This window comes from Lissotriton vulgaris, chromosome 2_1 (assembly GCF_964263255.1).
Source record: "Lissotriton vulgaris chromosome 2_1, aLisVul1.2, whole genome shotgun sequence".
NCBI classification, from domain to species: domain Eukaryota; kingdom Metazoa; phylum Chordata; class Amphibia; order Caudata; family Salamandridae; genus Lissotriton; species Lissotriton vulgaris.
Genome location: NC_141687.1, coordinates 379039966 through 379058758, shown reverse-complemented (window position 1 = coordinate 379058758; position 18793 = coordinate 379039966).

Sequence of the window (18793 nt, the reverse complement as noted above, 5' to 3'; positions counted from 1 at the left end):
GGGACACCTTCCTGACCAAAAACAATCATGACAGGTGTTTTCCTCTTTCTATGCGTGTTGCATTATGCAGCACACATAGAAATAGAAGAAATAGGAGAAATAAAGGTATTTCTCCTCATTGCGCTTCCCTTGTGCCTTCCCTGGGGAGTCATACAAATCTGGCGCATTCCCAGGTTAACGAAACATGTACATCTGGGAATGTAGCAGAATCCATGGGTGTTGTGAGGGAAAGTGAAAGAGGACCATATTTACAAGGCCATGAAAAGCAGCGCTATGTAAATATTGGCCAGCACACTGCGCCACCAGAGCGTCAAAAAAGTGAATCTCCGGTGGCATAGGGGCCCCGCAAATGAGGCCCCAGTTTCTAAGCGCCCACATTACCAAATAATATAAATAAATCACACATAAGCTAATTGCCTCAAGTATGCCATGGCAAATGGCAGACTTGCAAGCATAATACACAGTTTCACACACACACATGGGGCAGACCCGGAAGCAGAGGACCAGGGTTCAATTCCCGAAGCGGCAGGGTTGTGGACCAGGGTCAGCGGACTCGATAATTCTTGCTTCGGAGCCTACTCTAACCAGGGATCACACTCGGCAACTCTGGGCATTAGCTTGCCTCATCTCCACAACGGCCCCCCACAGACGCCGGGGATGCCTGGTTTCACCTTGGAGATACCCAGTAGGGACCATCTCACAGGGATAGCCAGGACGGGTTGCCCAGCGGTCTACAGCGCGGAGATACCCAATGTGGGGTGATTCAGGCGCTTTACAAGACATCATTACAGTACATTACATTACATATGCACACACACTCTCTTGCTCATTCACTCCTCCTCACTGACATATTCTAGCTCATACTCACTCCCACACACTAGCCCAAATATATTGACACTCATACTCACTCCCTCACTCTCACTGACTCATTCTCCTCCTTTCACTCATTGATTCTCACTCTCAGTTGCTCACAGACACTCACATACTCACTCTTGCAGTATCAGCCATCCTCCCTTTTACTCGCCCACGTTCACTGATTTTAACTCACTCACATTCACTGACATTAACCCACTGTCACTTCCTTGCTCGTATTTTTCAGAGAGTGCATCAGTGTTGGATGGTCAATAGTGCTGAATGCTGTGGAGATGTAGTAGGAGGTAAGGGTAATTTTGTTGCTGAGGCAGAGGGCGCCATTGACGACTTGGGCTGTGGCTGTTTAATGGTACAGTGTGGTCTGAACCATGATTGGTAATCTTGAAGTAGGTTATTCTTACAGGTCCTTGAACTGCCTGCTGACTGGCTTCTCAATGATTTATCCAACAAATGGAAGGTGTGTCATAGGAAGGAATATGACCAGTTAATTGGATATAGTGTAATCTTTTTCAGGAGGGAGAAGAAGTTTGTTGGGTCTTGAGGCAGTTCGGGAAGCTGCCATGGGTTAGCAAGGTGTTGAAAATGTGGAGAAGGGGTTAAAGTTTCTCTTTGCAGAGGCTTGATGATGGAGGAAAGAAGCAAGACATTTTTGTTGGATATGGCTTTGTGTGAGTATTGAATGTTGGACTGGTCAGTAAGGGGGATTATGTTGAAAGATAACCAATTAGTGAAAAAGAGCAGTGAGGGGCACCACATAAGAGCAACAGATTGTAATGCAAACACAACAAAGCTCGTTCCGCAGGCGTAGTGAGTTTAGTAGTAAGACTTTTATTTTCCAGAAAGTTCTTAGTACACAAACAGCCAACGTGTTTCACCCTTCACAAGGGCTTCTTCAGGGCAAGGTAAGATGACCTGGTGTGTGTCGCAGGTAAACAGAGTTCAGCAATAAATATAGTTGAGAAACGTCAATGACGTATGAAAATATCTCCCTCCATGAGGCATAAGTATTCAAAAAATCATTAGTCCAATTGGGATTAATGTCATCCAATGGAAACACAGAGCTAGGTCCTGTCCAAATGTGAGCCTCCAGTGTAGAAGGCAAAATTGGTTGAGAGTATCGGCGTGTGTCAGTGTAGAGGGGTAAAGTGCTTGAGAGTATCGGTGTGTGTCCACGAAAAAAACCCTCACCGGCAGTAGCAGCAGTAAATACTGCTGCTACTGCTGGAGAGGGTTTTTTCGCGGACACACGCCGATACTCTCAAGCACTTACCCCTCTACACTGGAGGCTCAAATATGCCACAGGACCTAGCTCCATGTTTCCATTACAATCTGTTGCTCTTATGTTTAGCCTCTCATCCCTCTTTTTCCTGAATGTATTTGTGGTCATGTGGCAGCTGACCATTTGAGGTGGGCAATACAAGTACTCAGTACCATTTGTGACTAGCCTAGGTAGTGCAGTTGCCATCGTACCCTGCTGCCTCCTGCCCTCTTTGATAACCAATTAGTGCTGTGGCGGCTAGGTATAGGTGATGGTGTGGATGATGATGATGATGAATTAGTGATAGTAGATTTGATGTGTTGATTTTCTTCATGAAGAAGTAGTTGATAGAACTGCATCTATCAGCTGATGGTAGGATAGCATGTTCTGGCATGGGGTGGCACACTGTTTGACATTCATAAAGAGGGCTTTGCTGCAGTTTACTGCTGTTGATTACTCCATGGATAGTAGACCTATATTAGGTGGTTTTAACTATGGTCATAATGGAACAGTGGTTGGAACATTGTCCTTTCAAAAGGGCAAGGTCCTTCTGTCATGTTTATCTTCCATTTTTATTCTCCAGTTTTCATATTGTGTACTTATTTTCAGTAAGTTCTTTGGCCTCCCAAGGTGGCTTAGGCTTGGAGGCACAGGTTTTTAGAGGAGAATAGCATTTTACGTGATTCTTCGGAGTAGTGTTGTAGATGTTGAGAAGGATATTGACATCTGTTATGGGCTGGAAGTGTCAGGTAAGTCGATTATGTCTTCTCGGAGATCTTCCAGGTATATGTCTTTTGAGGAGCAGAAGGTAAACTTCACATTTTTCTGTTGCCCTTGGTGTAGGAAAGTGGCAGGTGTGATGGTGAAGGGGACAACGAGATAATCAGTCCAGTCCAGGAATACATGTGGCTGGTATTAGATGTTGGGAGTGCACAGAGGATAATGTCCAGTGTGTTGCCTTTGGAGTGTGTTGCATTGTTGATGTGGTTTTTGTAGGGTATTGAGAATGGAGCTGAGGGTTTCCTTCATGGTTCTGGTGCTGGAGTCTCTGGGTAGGTGGGAGTCTTCGGGGAAAGTGGGATGGGGTGTTGGGTAGAGGCAAAGGTGATTTTCGAGGCTGAGAAAGTACAGAATCAGAAGAGGAACTCACAACACGTAGGTGCTGTTGTATCGAAATAGTGCAGGGCCATGTTGACTTGTGTATGACTGTGAGTCCTCCTGCAATTTTGCAGGTGAGGTTGTGTTGAATGCTGTATTCAGAGGCCAGGCAAACATCAGGAATGTGTGTGGAGGAGGGTGTGAAACAGGCTTCTGTGATGCAATGAGCATCTTGGTTGTGGTGCATTATGATGCTGGTAATGTTTGGGCATGAGATTGCTAAAGGAGCGTTGATGAGCATGAGTTCAAGATGGAATGATGTGGGTGGTGTGTGTAAAGCTGGGTCTGGTGGCTTAGTGGACGAATGCGTCTACTGTAGGGGCCTGTGTTTGACCTCAGGATCACAGGTTCAAATTCCAGTGGGTTCACTCAGCCTTTCATGCTCCTGAGGGTGATAAAATGAGTACCATTGAGTTGGGTAACAATTTACATCTGTTCATCAGCACCAAGATGCATACGCGTGAATATGGGCTTTACAAATACACATGTTATGTTATGTGTAGTCTAGTGAGTGGTGTGTGGACGAGGTTGGTGCCGTTAGATTTGCACGTATAGTGAATATGTTTTCAGGGCCTTAGTTTGAGAGTGGGTATGGGATGTGCAATGGTACTTGACAGACATATGATGATGTATGCCTTATCTTGCCAGCAGGGGTTCTGGCCCTAGATCCCTCAACTTCTAACAGGTCCAAACAGACAATACTCTTGTCTTGGCCGCTCTTCACCTGGGACACCAGGACGAGAGCCTGTGGGCGGGCTTTATAAAGCTGTGGAGGATTGGAGAATACTGTGATGTCACTTCCTGTCGAGATGAGTGCTGGGATATCCAGAGATGTCTTCTTGCTGACACTAATGCGTGAACACAGCTAAATTAAATAAAGAGCATTGCGGGCAAAGGTGGGGGCAGCATGTGGTGGCTCACAGGAGGCAAGGCTCCCTGATGCCCATGTTTATGAGCTGCCACTGCCCTCGCCCATATATCTTGATCTAACTGTATCAAATGGCAGCCTCAGCAACAAAGGGATCAGGACTTCAGGGAATCCTTCCTCTCATAACTACAGAGACTCTCTCTTATATCCATCACTGTCGTCTCTGCCTCGGTCTATGAATGGGACCAAGATTGTAAATCAGTCAGTAGATTATTCCTCACTAGGTAATCTGGCAGCTGTCTATAGACACAGTTTTCATTGCTAAAAAGCAAAGTAGAAAATGTCTTATAGTTAATGGGCAGAGGGAGGTGTGATCCTTATGTCTTAAGCTCAAGCACCATCATGGTCAACTCAACCTTTCCTCATTCAGAGGTTGATAAGTTGGGCACTGTTACTAATAGGACTTTGAGAATGTGCAGTAGTAAGGGCAACTTTACAGACATGTTTTTGGTTGTTACATATTTATGAGGAACGGGTGTATAAGGACATTAATCCAGCATAACGCCATTTGTGGTCTAGTCAGAACCATGATGAAAACTAAGGTCTGTATATCCTGGGTTTATCTAGCCACTAGACTGTATGTCCTCCTCTGATGGAAAGCACTATGTAAAAGAGCGGTACCCGGCCATAGAACTTGGCTTTACAATACATTTGCCTGTGGTGATTGCAGATATGGGGAAGCAACATTATTATACCAAATGGCTAACTACACCACAGTGAGGTGTGCAGAGTGAAAGTGTGCCTGTCTTTAGAAGGACAAGCTTTAGTTTCTTTTCACAGTGCTGCCGTGTTTCAAGGTATAAGTCGCAGCACTCTAGGAAGGATGGAGTTGAGGTGTGTGAGGCATATTTAAATATGACTTAAAAACCTGTCAGTCAAAAATTCAACAATAATAATGTATTCGTTGTATGTGCTGCTCAACAGTAGAACATGTTAACCTTCAGTGCACATAACATACAACACAACAAAGTGATTTAGAGAACGTTCGTTGAAGTAAGTCACTTCTTTTTGCCTAGTTCACAAATTCCTGGTCAGTTGCAGGCCTAGGGGGGAGTTTTTTTTTTGCACTGTGTACGCCCCCTTTCCATTTTAACCTTCCTCCCTCCCTACTTTTTCCTTTCTAATGCTCTTGCTACTCTATTTCTTTCTCTTCTTCCTCCACGTAATGATATTTAGGGCCAAATGTATCAAAGAGTTGCATCTCCCTTGCGCCACGCAACAGGGCGCCAGAGTGCTGCTACTCTTAAGTAAGATTTATGGAGCCACACGAGGCCGCCTGGAGTGGCCCTGAGTGGCTCGATAAACCTGGAGTGATGCAACACAGCCCAAGTCACTGCGTTGCATTACTCTGCCCCAGAGAGGCGGTCCATGGGTGGGGCGCGGGTGTTCCCACACATCCACCCATGGATTTTGACTCATTCCCAGATTACCATTACTGGTAGACCTGGGAATGTGTCAAAATGCTATGCCTTCCCAGGTGAGTCGTTATGAGGAGAAATATCTTTCTTTCTCTTTGTTTTTTCCTTTTTATATGTGCGCTGCATGCTGCGGAACACACAGAAAGATAATGCACACATAGAAAGAGTAAAATGCCTCGGGGATTGTTTTTGTACAGGACGGCGTCCCTTTCTGCACAAAAACAATGCAGCTTAGAACACAGGCACCCTTGCAACAGGGTGAAAGGGTGCCTGCGTTGGCGCTAAGCAGCACATTGTGTGCCAGCGCAGGGAAAGGAAAGGAATGCTTCTTAAAGCGTACTCTTCATTATTAATGAATGTGTGGATCATCATTGCCAGGCTGTTACACTCACTGGCATTGACGTGGCTGCAGTGGCGTCCGCTTTGAAAAAGAAGTGGTAGGGTGGGGGGTTGGGCTCGATTTAAAATAAATAAATAAATAAAAGTTCACTTCCCTGCGAAGGGCTGCCGCCACCCCTCCTGCTCTTCTCTTCCTGGCAGCACAGAGGCCCCCATACTCCCCTAAGACAATCACAACGCTGCTGTCCAGTGGCAGCCGGCACTGGTAAACGAGGTGGGGCGGGGTGGGGGGATGGGCGGGTGGGAAGGTGGAGTCTACAGACAACAGAATAGGTACAAATAAAGAAATAAATAATACTTATTCTATCGTCTGTTGGCTTCACCCCGCTGCACCTTGCCCTGCCCCGCACCACCGCACCACCGCACTTACCTGTGCCGCCCGCTGCTGCTATCACCAGCATGACAGCAGCTTCATGATTTGTCTGAGCTCCGTGGTTCGGGGCTCAGGCAGGGAGTGGCAGACTGTACATGTTCTCCACCCAGCCTTGCAATACAGCCAGGTTGAGAACATGCCAAGTGCGCATGACGGTTTGGCCGTCCCAAGACCGCCAGCCAAACCATCATGCGCACTTATGGTGCACATTATACCACTCCTCCTCCCTCTCCCTGTGACACTGCCCAGCTCTGCCCTGCGCTATCCTGACTTGGGCTCCATGCAGAAAAATAAGATGATAATAATGTAACGTTATTAACGTTGCGTTAATATAATTTTATTTCCATTTACACTCAGTGTGGCGACGCACCTCCGCCTCAGTGGAGGAGCCGCTACTGCACGGTGGCTGCAGCCTGCAGACTCCATTTTACTTTACAGAAGAACTCTGAAGTATGCTTCTACTGTGCAAAAAAATTACTTCCAATGATCTTCTTTACGGGTGTAAGGTATGATTTTAAAATACATTTCTGACCTTCTGTGTTAAGTGTGTGAATGTGTGTGGGGTAGCGGGTGGTGAGAGTGCGCACGGTTAAAAGGAGAGATGAGTGTTAAAGGGCCAACTTGGACATGTTCCCATTGTCCTCGAAATCTCCAAGGCAGTCCCAGCCTAGAGACACTTCAGGTTGTGTCGAGGCGCTATACAAGAGTTCAGGCTACAACGTAAGGAGTCGTGGCAGAAAGAATACTGCATGATGCTGACTGACAGCTCGAGGATGCTGAGCTGGAGAGCAGTCTAGGGCAGTTTTAGTTCTTGGGATTTGGGGCACAGTCAGAGTGCCCCCAATAAGAGCAGAGCTGACTAACAAGACGTGTGGGAGAGCTGCTCCTGCCGAGCCGCGGCTTAGCTCCCTGCCCCTCCCTCTGTATTATATCAAACTCGCTGAAATGTCAAAAACCAACTTAGTTTTGTTCCAGTAAATGTTGCGCGGCTGACAGCGCCGTCTTCAAAGCGCGCTGCACAGGGCCGCTGACACTTCTCTGCTGCCTGCTTAGGCGCGCTGATGGTAATGTCGGCTCTTGACTCATAATCGCTCGGCTTGAAGCCTCCGACTTGGGAGTTTTGAAGCTCTGGATCCGCCTCTGCGAGGTTAATCCGGTCAGATATATTTGGAAGCCGCGGCAGTTTACAGTTTGCGGAATTAGCGTCAGCGGTATTTTCTGTGCAGGAGTGACTGGCGGCGGCGCGCGGGCTTTGATCTGACGCTGCTCCTAGCAGGGGGCGGGTCACAGCGCTGTGTCAGGCCTGTACCACCTCCCCAACAGCGTAGGCGGAAACACCTGCCCGTGTGAGTGGAGCTGTCCGAAGGACGCAGGGGGCCTTGAACAGAGCACCGCTATCAGCAACTTTGGGAAATGATTATTAAGCAAACAAAGAATGAAATAACTCAAACAAGACATAGTTTGGTAGAAAACAATTTGCTGCAAGTTTACTTCAGAAAATGAAATATGCCAAGATGGTGGGTGCATTTACAGGAGCTCCAAGGTCAGTCCAGGCAGTTATGAGTAACCGAAGCGGCCCACCCGCCTGATGAGTCAAACGCACCCACTCGGTGCTTCAATTCTAGTTGGGGAGTTTCCCCCCTTTACAGAGTGTGAACCACCAGCCCAGGAGGCTTATGTGATGTTACAACGCATGCCATTACCCCGCATGCCGTTGCAATGCAAAACTTTACCCCAACTTGCTGTTGGGGGTGCGCTGGAAGTTGGAATAGTTTCATTTACTATTCCAACTCCAGTGTGTGCAACAGTAGGGAAGGTGTTAGAGTTAAATCCAACACCTTCTACCCACTGCTACACACCTGTCGCATTGCAACGGCATGCAGGATAATGGCATGCGTTGTACCAGTTGCGGTGTAGAACTCACCGGTTGTTTAGGCTTGCTTACCACCCGAGGGACTATTGGGGTGCTGTTGCTCACATCTGACAGTCCTGCCATAAAGACTCAGGGGTTTGGCATAGAGCACCCCTGCTCTGCTCCCTGTGATGGTACCCTTACATACCAAAACGACCGTCAGATCGCCTTTTATCTCCACCTGCAACACAAACAAACAATTAAACAAGCTTAGCGCAGGAAGAAAACCCACCACCTGCACGGTGGGTATGGGAAAGGGCGTGTGACTGCATGTCCTGTGGGGGAACAAAAAGGGCCCTAAGCACTACGAGGCAGGAGCAACAGGCCCCAAAGGGGGGCCCTCCCAAACTCACCTGAACAAACTGACCCTAAAGCTGCCTTAATCCAAACACACGTGATGCAACGTCCAACTTTCAGTGGGGTATTGATAATTGAGGGGGCTCCCCTGCAAGGTATGTGGATGGACCCCCTCTGGACTCTATCAGGAGCTCTTCGGCTGAAGTGCTGTGCTGAGGGGCCCCCCTGGAGCTTGGCCCCCTGCACTGTGGGGGCTGCAGGGTCCCATGTTACGCCCCTGCCAACGTGTCCGACAGCTTGTCCAGGAGGGGAACAAAGAAGGCTGTACATGGATGGGGTAGGTATAAGTACATGACTACAGCTCTCTAGGTGCCGAAAGTGACACAGGGAGCACCCCGAATGTGAAGGACTCCCCTGGGCGTCTCAGCAAGTGGACTGCAGGGGGTGGGGCTGCAGTGTCCCAAAATGCTGCACCAAGGGGGTGCCTTCTTAGGAAAGCGCACCGCATGCGCCGTGGGCAGTCACAGTGTGTGCGTCTTGAGATATGAAGGATGGAGTCATGATATGAGAGTTCAGGGAGCTCTATGTAATCATGGAGTCAAAGACGTGTGTATATGGAGATGCATACACATGTACTTGAATAGTGTGTGAATGAAGGTGTATGTAAAGATGGCGTGCAAGATATGTACGTTTGGAGATGCACGTTAATTATGGAGTCCTGAATAGGGTGTACATGGAGCTGTTTGTATGCATGAATTCATAAATAGGGTGTGCATGGATTTCTTTGTAAGCATGGTGTTATGAAAAGTGTGTACATGCAGCTGCATGCGTGTAACCATGGAGTCATGAAAATTGTGTACATGGAGCTGTATTTAGGCATGGAGTACAGGATATGAGAGCATGAAGAAGCATCTAAACAAGAAATCATGTATAGTGTGTTTATGTAGCTTACATGTAAGCAGAGGTTCATGAAAATTTGGTGCACCGAGCTGTGTGTAAGCGCACTATCATGAATTGTGGCTATATAGAGAAATGTACAAGCATGCAGTCATGAACAGTGTGTGCATGTACCTGTGTGTAACCATGAAGTCGTGAACATTGTGCATGGATTCCACTGTGTGTGCTTATGGGTCTGTATGTAAGCATGGAGTCATGAATAGAGGCTGCATGGAACAGTAAGTGTATGTTGGAGTGCGAGATGTGTGTTTTGAACTGCATGTAAGCATGGAGTCATCAATAGTGAGTACATCAAGCTGTATGTAAGCATGGCGTCATCAGTAGTAGATGCATGGAGTTGTAAGTCTATGTTGGGGTGTGGGACGTTTGTGTTTTGAACTGTATGTAAGCATGAAGTCATGAATAGTGTGCATGGAGTCTACTGTGTGTGTGTTTATGGAGCTGAGTGTAAGTATGGAGTCATAAATAGCGGGTCAATTACGCTGAGTGTAAGCATGGAGTCATCAATAGCGGGTGCATCGGGGCGTGGCTTGGATGCCGAGGAGGTAAGCAGCGTGAGCCCGGAGCTCCGCGCCCGATCCCAGATATCATCCTGATTATCCACGCAAATTCCTACGAAAATTAAACAATCCGTGGTCTAAAGGTGTCACGGAGGCAACGGCGTTAGGAGTGGGCGACCTGTGGCTGCTTATCGTCCTGAAAATCGACCTCTAGCAAGTGCCTCGGGTGCGATAGACATCAATCTAAGATGGCGCCCTGAGGCCTGGACGAGTGTCGCAGAGAGCGGAGGTGGCTTGTGGCCCGGTTCTCCTGTTGACCCAGTACTAGGACCGGAGGGCCTCTCTCGACCCTGTAAGCAAGTACGGGTGGCCTTTTCCTCGCTTTGGTGGCGAGTTGACGGAGACACGAGGACACTGGGAAAATCTCCGGGGAGGTCCCCAAAATGGCGGCGGCTTTGTAAAGGTGACACCAACTCTCCACGCATAGACCGGGGCCTCGAGACCCCATCATCGGCGTTGGCTTCCGAGAATTGGATTGACCCCACGGGTGGGATCCGGTCAGTGCCCAGTGCCTTGCGGGTGTCTTAGATCCCCGATCCCATTGTTCGGGGTACTATCCAGTGGCGAGGTCCGGCACTGCGGACGACTACGAGGAGGTTGATCGGGATCCCGGGGGCCTGTATCTGCTGTAGCTGGGATGGTAAAGCCAAAAGGAAAGGGAGACGGAGCGGCTGACTCGGAAACGCTGGATGGAGCGGACCACGAACACCCTGCTCTCCAACGCATGCAGGACCGCATACTGGAGGCCATCACGACCACAAAAGATGCCCTGCAGCAGGACATCGCCCAGGTAGCGACGGGCCTGGGTCTCCTGAAAGCGGACCATGATAAGCTTAAGGACAGAGTCAAGAATATGGAGATATCCATACAAGATTTGACCCCGGATCACGCAGCGATGAAGGCCCAGATGGCGGATGCCCTTGACAGGTTGAAGGTGCTGGAGAGGAGGGCCGAGGATGCGGAAAATAGGAGTAGGCGCAACAACGTTCACCTGGTGGGCCTTCCGGAAAAAACCGAGGGAGACGACATGGTGGGTTACCTCGACAATTGGCTACGCACTGAAGTTGCACCAGAGGGGCTCTCTCCTTTCTTTTCCCTGGAACGGGCCCACAGGGTTCCGGCCCGGCCACCGGCCCCGGGCCTGCCGCCTCACCCGGTGGTGGTCAAGCTGCTTCACTACAAAGATCGAGACTGGCTACTGCAGAGGGCGAGGGTAGCAGGGCCCTTCCAAGTTGACAATAACAGGGTCACCATGTTCCCGGACTACACTTTTGAGACCCAGAGACTCAGGGCCAGTTTCCTGTCGATCAAGCGTGAGCTCCGTGGAGAGGGCATCAAATACTCCCTTCTCTTCCCAGCGAAGTTGAGGGTGGTGGTGGACGACAAGTCACTTTTCTTTACCTCCTCGGCGGACGCCTGGGCTTGGTGGGACACGTACAAGGCGGGAACGGACGGGGCCAGAGCCAGGGCGGGGGAGGCTCAAAAGAAACAGCCGATTAGGAAATCCCAACGCATTCGCAAGAATCGGTGGAGGACTGGGAAACCATCGGTGTCACAGACTGAGGCGGAGAGAAAGGCTGCCCTACAGGCGGTGGTGGACCTATCTGGCACGGCGCGGAGCCAGTCCGGGAAGAGCACGGACTCGGAGGAGCAGGGTACGGGATCGGAGACGGAACTCTCAGAATTCGGGGGTGCCAAGGGTCCCGTCGTCATGCCTCAAACGTCTGGAGAGATCGTCGAGGCCTGAGACACTTGATTTGGGGAACGGCCTGATGGTCAGACACTGGGGCGCTGTGCCCGTGTGCGCAGCTTTTTGCTCTATGGGACTTCGTGAGTTTTTCATGGGGGGATCATGGGGCGGGATATGCGGGACTGATCTGGTTTAACGAACTCCTTCGGTAGCAGTCCGCGCCCTACTGGCCCTTAAGGTCATCGCAGTGGAGACTGCGAGTTATAGTGCCTTTCTTTGAGGGGATTATTCAGTTGCAACAGTTTGGATGGGTTCTCTTCCAACTGTGAGGGGTCCTGTCCTGGGGGGGTGGGAACCGAGAGTAGTTGGGGAAGCTCAGGTTGGGATCAGAGGGGTGTGGGGTTCATTTGTTTGGAGAGGGTGGGGGGGGTCAGTACTGTGTTGGCATGAGCGCATGGTCGAAGGATGTTATTGTTATGTCTAGGGATGCAGGGGAGTATGGCTAATACGGGGGCTCTGAAATGTGTGACCTGGAATGTGCGGGGTCTCCACACCATGGTGCGTAGACACAAGGTCCATGCGTATCTGAAACGTAGGGGAGTGCATATAGCTTTTCTTCAAGAGACGCATCTCACTAAACAGGAGGGAGTAGCACTGCAGAGGAGGTGGAGGGGGCAACTGTTTAATACGACATATTCGGCCTTTGCAAGGGGAGCCTTGATTTGGATACGGGCTGGGGTTCCCTTCCAGGGCACCCAAAAAGTAGTAGATCCAGAGGGTAGGTTTGTGGCTGTGGAGGGGAGACTTAGGGGCCTAATAGTATCACTTTGCAGTGTGTATGCTCCGAATGTGGATTTGCCCGCTTTCTTGACAGCACTTTCGGGCAAATTGGCGAGTTACTTGGCGGGGACGATGGTCATGGGAGGGGACTTCAACTCAGTGGTGGATACCGTATTGGATAGGTCTCATCCTCCATTGCACTCCTCACCGATACATAGGGTAGCGAAACGAAGATTAGACTGGCAAGAGAGTTGGGACCTGGGAGATGCCTGGAGGACACTACACCCTACCACGAGAGATTACTCCTTTCATTCTAGTATACACGACCTTCATGTTAGGTTAGATGTGTTTTTGTGCTCTTCACCTGTGCTTGCAGCGGTGGGAAGTGCGGAGTACTTGGCCTGCACGTTGTCGGACCATAACCCTTTGTTATTGTCCCTGAACTGGATGGTAGAAGTTAATTGTGTCCCAACTTGGCGGCTGCAACCTGATACCCTAGATGATTTGCTGTTTAGGGAGGCCTTGGAGGAGCGAGTGACGCGCTATTTCGAAGAGAACCGTGGCTTCACCACCACTAAGGCTGTGGAGTGGGATGCGTTTAAGGTAGTGGTCCGGGGGCACTTTATTGGGACTGTTGCAGGTGCTCGTAAAACATTGTTGGACGACCTTGATCGAGCGGAGCGGCAGTTGAGAGAGAAAGAACGAGAGCGCCCAAATCATCCTGAGCTTCAGGAGAGGGTTAGTAAAGCCAGAGAAGCAATGGCGGTGGAGTTGGAACGGTTGCGTAGTTTCGATCACAAGGTTTATCTGACGAGAGCGCATGCGGAGGGCGATAAGGCGGGGACTATGCTGGCTTGGCTTGCCAATCCGCTTCGGCGGGGTGTTCCAATCATGTCTATTCGAGAGGAGGGAGGCGGGCTCTGCCACACCCAGGCCGGGATCCTGGATAGGTTCAGAGCGTATTATGAGGGTCTGTATGAGAGCGGACCGACAGGCGGGGCGGAGGAATTGGACACATTCCTTGGAGGGTTGCAGTTGCCACAGCTAGAGAAATCAGAGGCAGAGGAGCTGGGTCGAGCTATAACGGTCGGAGAAATAGGGTGTGCAGTGAAGCAGATGGCTAGGAATAAAACCCCGGGGCTTGACGGCCTGCCGATTGAGTTCTTTAGCAAATATATGGAGCACTTAGCCCCGCAACTGCAATTGGTCTACAACGAGGCACAGTCGCGAGGTAGACTACCGCGGTCAATGTGTGAGGCCCTTATGATCCCATTGTTGAAACCTGGTAGAGCGAGTGAGGCCCTCTCCTCTTACCGTCCATTATCAATGCTCACGACGGATTACAAGATACTGAGCAAAATCCTGGCGAATAGATTGTTGACCCACATGACAGGCCTGATCCATAGTGATCAGTGCAGTTTTATCCCAACGCGAAACACCACCCACAACATCCGTAGACTGACTAGGCTGGTAGGAGCTCGGTTGCCGAAGGGGTCTACTCCTTTAGTGCTCTCCATAGACATCGAAAAAGCTTTCGATAGCTTAGAGTGGGATTATTTATACGAAGTGATGAGGCGTTTCGGACTAGGGGAGGGCTATATCAACTGGACCAAAGTTCTATATACTGAAGCCACGGCTAGAGTTCGAGTGGGCTCGCTGATCTCGAGTCCATATCTGGTACGACGCGGCACTAGGCAGGGGTGCTCACTTTCCCCCCTCTTGTTCGCGTTGGCCATGGAGCCTTTTGCGGCGGAAGCCAGGTCTGGCCGCTATTATAAGGGATTGGTCTACAGGGCCAAGCCACACGCCATCTCGTTGTATGCGGACGACCTGTTGATGTTTTTAGCCGATGCGGAGGAGGAATTGAGGGGAGCGCGACGTTTGCTAGAATTATTCAGGCGGTTATCGGGCCTGAAGGTCAATTGGACCAAGTCTTGCCAATACCCGTTGAGACGGGGAGAGCCGTGCCCTCTCACCGCACAGGAACTCAGATGGGAGCCTCATTGTGTGCACTATCTGGGCGTTTATGTGTATCATACTCCTGCAGATATGTTGGACGGTAATATCACTCGCTGCATTAACGCCTTGAAGGGGTGTATGGACTTCTGGGCCACTCTCCCACTCTCGTTGGCAGGTCGTGTCTCCTTGCTGAAGATGGTGGCTTTACCTAGGCTATTATATTATTTTAGAACCCTCCCGATTTGGATACCCGGCTCAGTCTTTCGACGTCTGAGATCACTGATTATAGCGTTCCTATGGGGCATGGGTCGGCGGCGAATAGCGCTGGACACCCTCTTGCGACCCAAGGATGAGGGAGGTATGGCGGTGCCTGATTTTGAGTGCTATTACCTAGCGGCTCAGCTGCAGACTTTTACCCAAGAGGTCGCAAGAGTGTATCGAGGCCCAGAACACAATAGAGATGAGGGCACCCCGCGGCATGTGCTGGCGTATATCACTCTTCATCAGAAGCTGTTGATCAGAGACCTGACTGTGGAGGAGCAGACGTTTCGGCTTTGCTGGAACCGGGCCCGGAAACGGGCGGGAATCCGTCGCATGTATGCTCCGGAGATTCCGCTGGGAATGGTCACAGCCCTGCCTCATGGTGGGGATTGGTCGAGACTGCTGGGCTGGGAGGAAGCTGGGGTCCAGATGCTGGGCGACCTTTATGAGGACGGAGCCTTGCTTCCGTTCCATGAGCTACAGGAGCGTTTCGACCTTCCAAGAGGTGATTATCTCCTGCACGCGGCAATGACGGGCGCCATGCAAGACCACTGGGGCGAAGGCCTGCAGGAACCCGCGACCTCTATGGCGTGCCAATATGCGATGATGGCGGCGGGAACCTTTAAGGCGGTGACCTGTTTGTATTCTAGAATGTTGCGGGAGGCCTTGCAGCCGCTCACTGCCCTAAAGGCTAAGTGGGAACTGGACCTCCAAATGGAGATTCCTGATGCTACTTGGGGCCAACTATTACGGAGGGAGCGGAAGAGCACGAGGAACGTCAGATTCCAACTCATACATTTCTATATCATACATAGGGCATACCTCACGCCAGGGAAATTAAAGCAGTACTTTGGAGTGGAACAAGCAGCCTCCCCTAGGTGTGGTACACTGGGGGCGGACTTGGGACACATGCTCTGGGATTGCCCTATGCTGGGGGAATATTGGCAGGAGGTCGGGAGGGCTCTAAACAACGCCACGGATAGAGAGATACAATACACCAAAGCAGTGGGGGTGCTGCACTGGTTTCCACACACGCCTAAAAATAAGACGACCAGCAGGTTCATAGACATGGGATTGATATTGGCGAAGAGGGAAATAACCAGGAATTGGAAGTCAAAAGTGGGGCCCACGTACAAACGCTGGTATGGTAAATGTTTGAGGTGGGCGGCATGTGAAAGCACTCTACGATATCAGATGGCTAGAAGGGCTGCTGATGAGAAAGCCATGGAGAGGCCAACAGCGTGGGAGATGATAGTGCAGGCACTCCGGGATGATGGTGAGGAGGAGGAAAGAGAGGACACGGACTCTGAAATGGTTGACCCCACTAGCGCACCAGGAGCGCAACTTTAGCGGTTGTTTGACTCCTTCTTGCACACACCAGACCTTACTTTTCTCTATGATTCTACTGCAGTGCTGCCACGGGGGGGGGGGTTGTTGGGGAGTTTGGGGGGCTGGTTGACAGTGGGAGGGGGAGGGGCGAAAACTTAAAAGCAGTCTGCGTCCTCCTGTGCTTTCGAAAACAGACATTGGTAGACGGAGCAGTGAATGGACTCACAATAGTCGTTGCTAGGCCTTCTATCTGGAGGCTCAAGCAACAGGTTAATGGTAGCGGACTGATTGTATGCCATACTGCTATATTGATGTGTTATGCATTACTGCAATGTTTATGTAAACTTTTTGGTGCTGCAATAAAAACGGTGTTACAAAAAAAATCAATAGCGGGTGCATCAAGCTGTGTGTAAGCATGGAGTCATCACTAGTGGGTGCATCGAGCTGTATGTAAGCACAGAGTCATCAATAGCGGGTGCATCGAGCTGAGTGTAAGCATGGAGTCATCACTAGCGGGTGCATCGAGCTGTATGTAAGCACAGAGTCATCTATAGCGGGTGCATCGAGCTGAGTGTAAGCATGGAGTCATCACTAGTGGGTGCATCGAGCTGTATGTAAGAACGGAGTCATCAATAGCGGGTGCATCGAGCTGAGTGTAAGCATGGAGTCATCACTAGTGGGTGCATCGAGCTGTATGTAAGAACGGAGTCATCAATAGCGGGTGCATCGAGCTGAGCGTAAGCACAGAGTCATCAATAGTGGGTTCATCGAGCATGGTGTCATGAACATTGAGTGCACTGGGCTTTATGCGCACTCGTGGAGTCTGGTACAGGTGTCTGTGGAGCTCTCTGTCACAATGGGGTCAAGCACACTGAGTGCAGTGAGCTTTTTCCTCTGAGTATTCCACGATGAAGAGAGTGATTGAAGCTCCACTGTAGTCAGTCAGGTGGTTGATGAAGATGCTTTGTAAAAATCTAGATCGAAAATAAACCATTGTTTTATTTGAAAGAGAAGCAGTAGAGTACTGACTGGGCTAAGAATGGGAGGAACGGGGACACCGTGCCATTGACTGTGAGGTTACACAGCGACGAGATGTTGCTTGCAGAGGAGGCTCTCTGAAGTGAATGAGGCATGGTGCTTTGAAGGTCGGGGAGGGGGGTTACAGGGAAGGGGGAGTGGCAAAGTTCCAAGCTAAGGCCTGTCTAGTTTTTTCCACCTCATACTTCCTGAACTTGGGCCTTAAAGTTCAGCATTCTGTTCAGACAGAGATGCTGCCACATTTTGGATTGGGGTGTTGAAATGTTTCCCAATGGAGCACCATCCTGGATTGAGCACTTTATATGGTCAACTTCCACCTGCCACAGGGAGCTCATTGCATCAGGGATTCCCTGAACAGATAGGCCTGGTTTGACATTCTGCAAACATGCAGTGATCTGGAGGCCCACCACTGCCGCCCTCACCCCACAGAAGCTACGAGGAACCCTTTGGGCTCCCGTGGACGAGGAAGCACCAGTGTGATTGGACAAACAGAGGGCCCCTCTTGCAGCATGCTGTGGTGAGCAGTAATATGTTAAACAGATGCTTGTCCAAGAATTTCCATCTGGAACCTGCATGAACTTGAGTACGTTATAGTTATCTGTTTACCTCTAGGCACAAATGTGAGAGGGTTGATGTGAGTGTGGAAAAAGAATGATGGAGACCTAGCAAGCTGAATGACTACATTCTTGGTGATGCACACTTTGGTGTGGGGGACCCAAGAAGGATTTAATTGAGAAAAACTAGATAGTGGAGGGTGTAACAGCCAGATTCATCAAGCTGAAATCGGCTTGCAAAGGGCCAGATTCTGAGAATCTGACCCTTTGCGAGCGCTATTTTTGCATTTGGGATTCATCATCCCCAATGCAAACATCGCAATTATAGAAAACGCTAAATTGCAAAAAAATCGCATTTAAGGAATCTCAATTAGAGATTCCTTAAATGCTATTCATGAACCTTTTTAAAATTGCGAATTCGCAATATGGGGCCGCTATTTACCGCGAAGTGTAACTTCGTGGTAAATAGCGAAAACTTAGAAAAATGCACTTTAGTGCATTTTTCTAAGTTGTATGTGACACACACACATGTCCTTTGGACATGTGTGTGCGCAACACCAGTGTACATTTACATTTCAGGGGTGCTACAGGGTGTCCTTTGGACACCCTGGCACCCTTGAAATCGCTTCCTTATTTGCGATTCGCTAATTGCTAATCGCAAATACGGAATGACTCCCCATTCATTCCTATGGACCTTTAGGCCCATAGGAATGAATGGGAAAGCCATTCCTTATTTGCGATTAGCAATTAGCAAATCGCAAATAAGGAAGCAGTAGAAATCGCAAAAAATATTGCGATTTCTACATGCATCCCGTTTTGCGAGTCTTTAAATGCGATTCCTTAAAAATCGCTATTAAGGACTCGCAAAATGGCATTTTGATGAATCTGGGGGTTAATCTTGCTAGCGCTGAGGAAAATAAGCTGGTGTAGAACCGTACATCCACCTTGAAGACTAGGAGTGGACGTTTGGAAGGGGCTCAATCTTCCTGGATTGGAAACCGTGGCAAAGGACATTACACTGTCCAAGAGAGACAGCTTATACTTTCAGG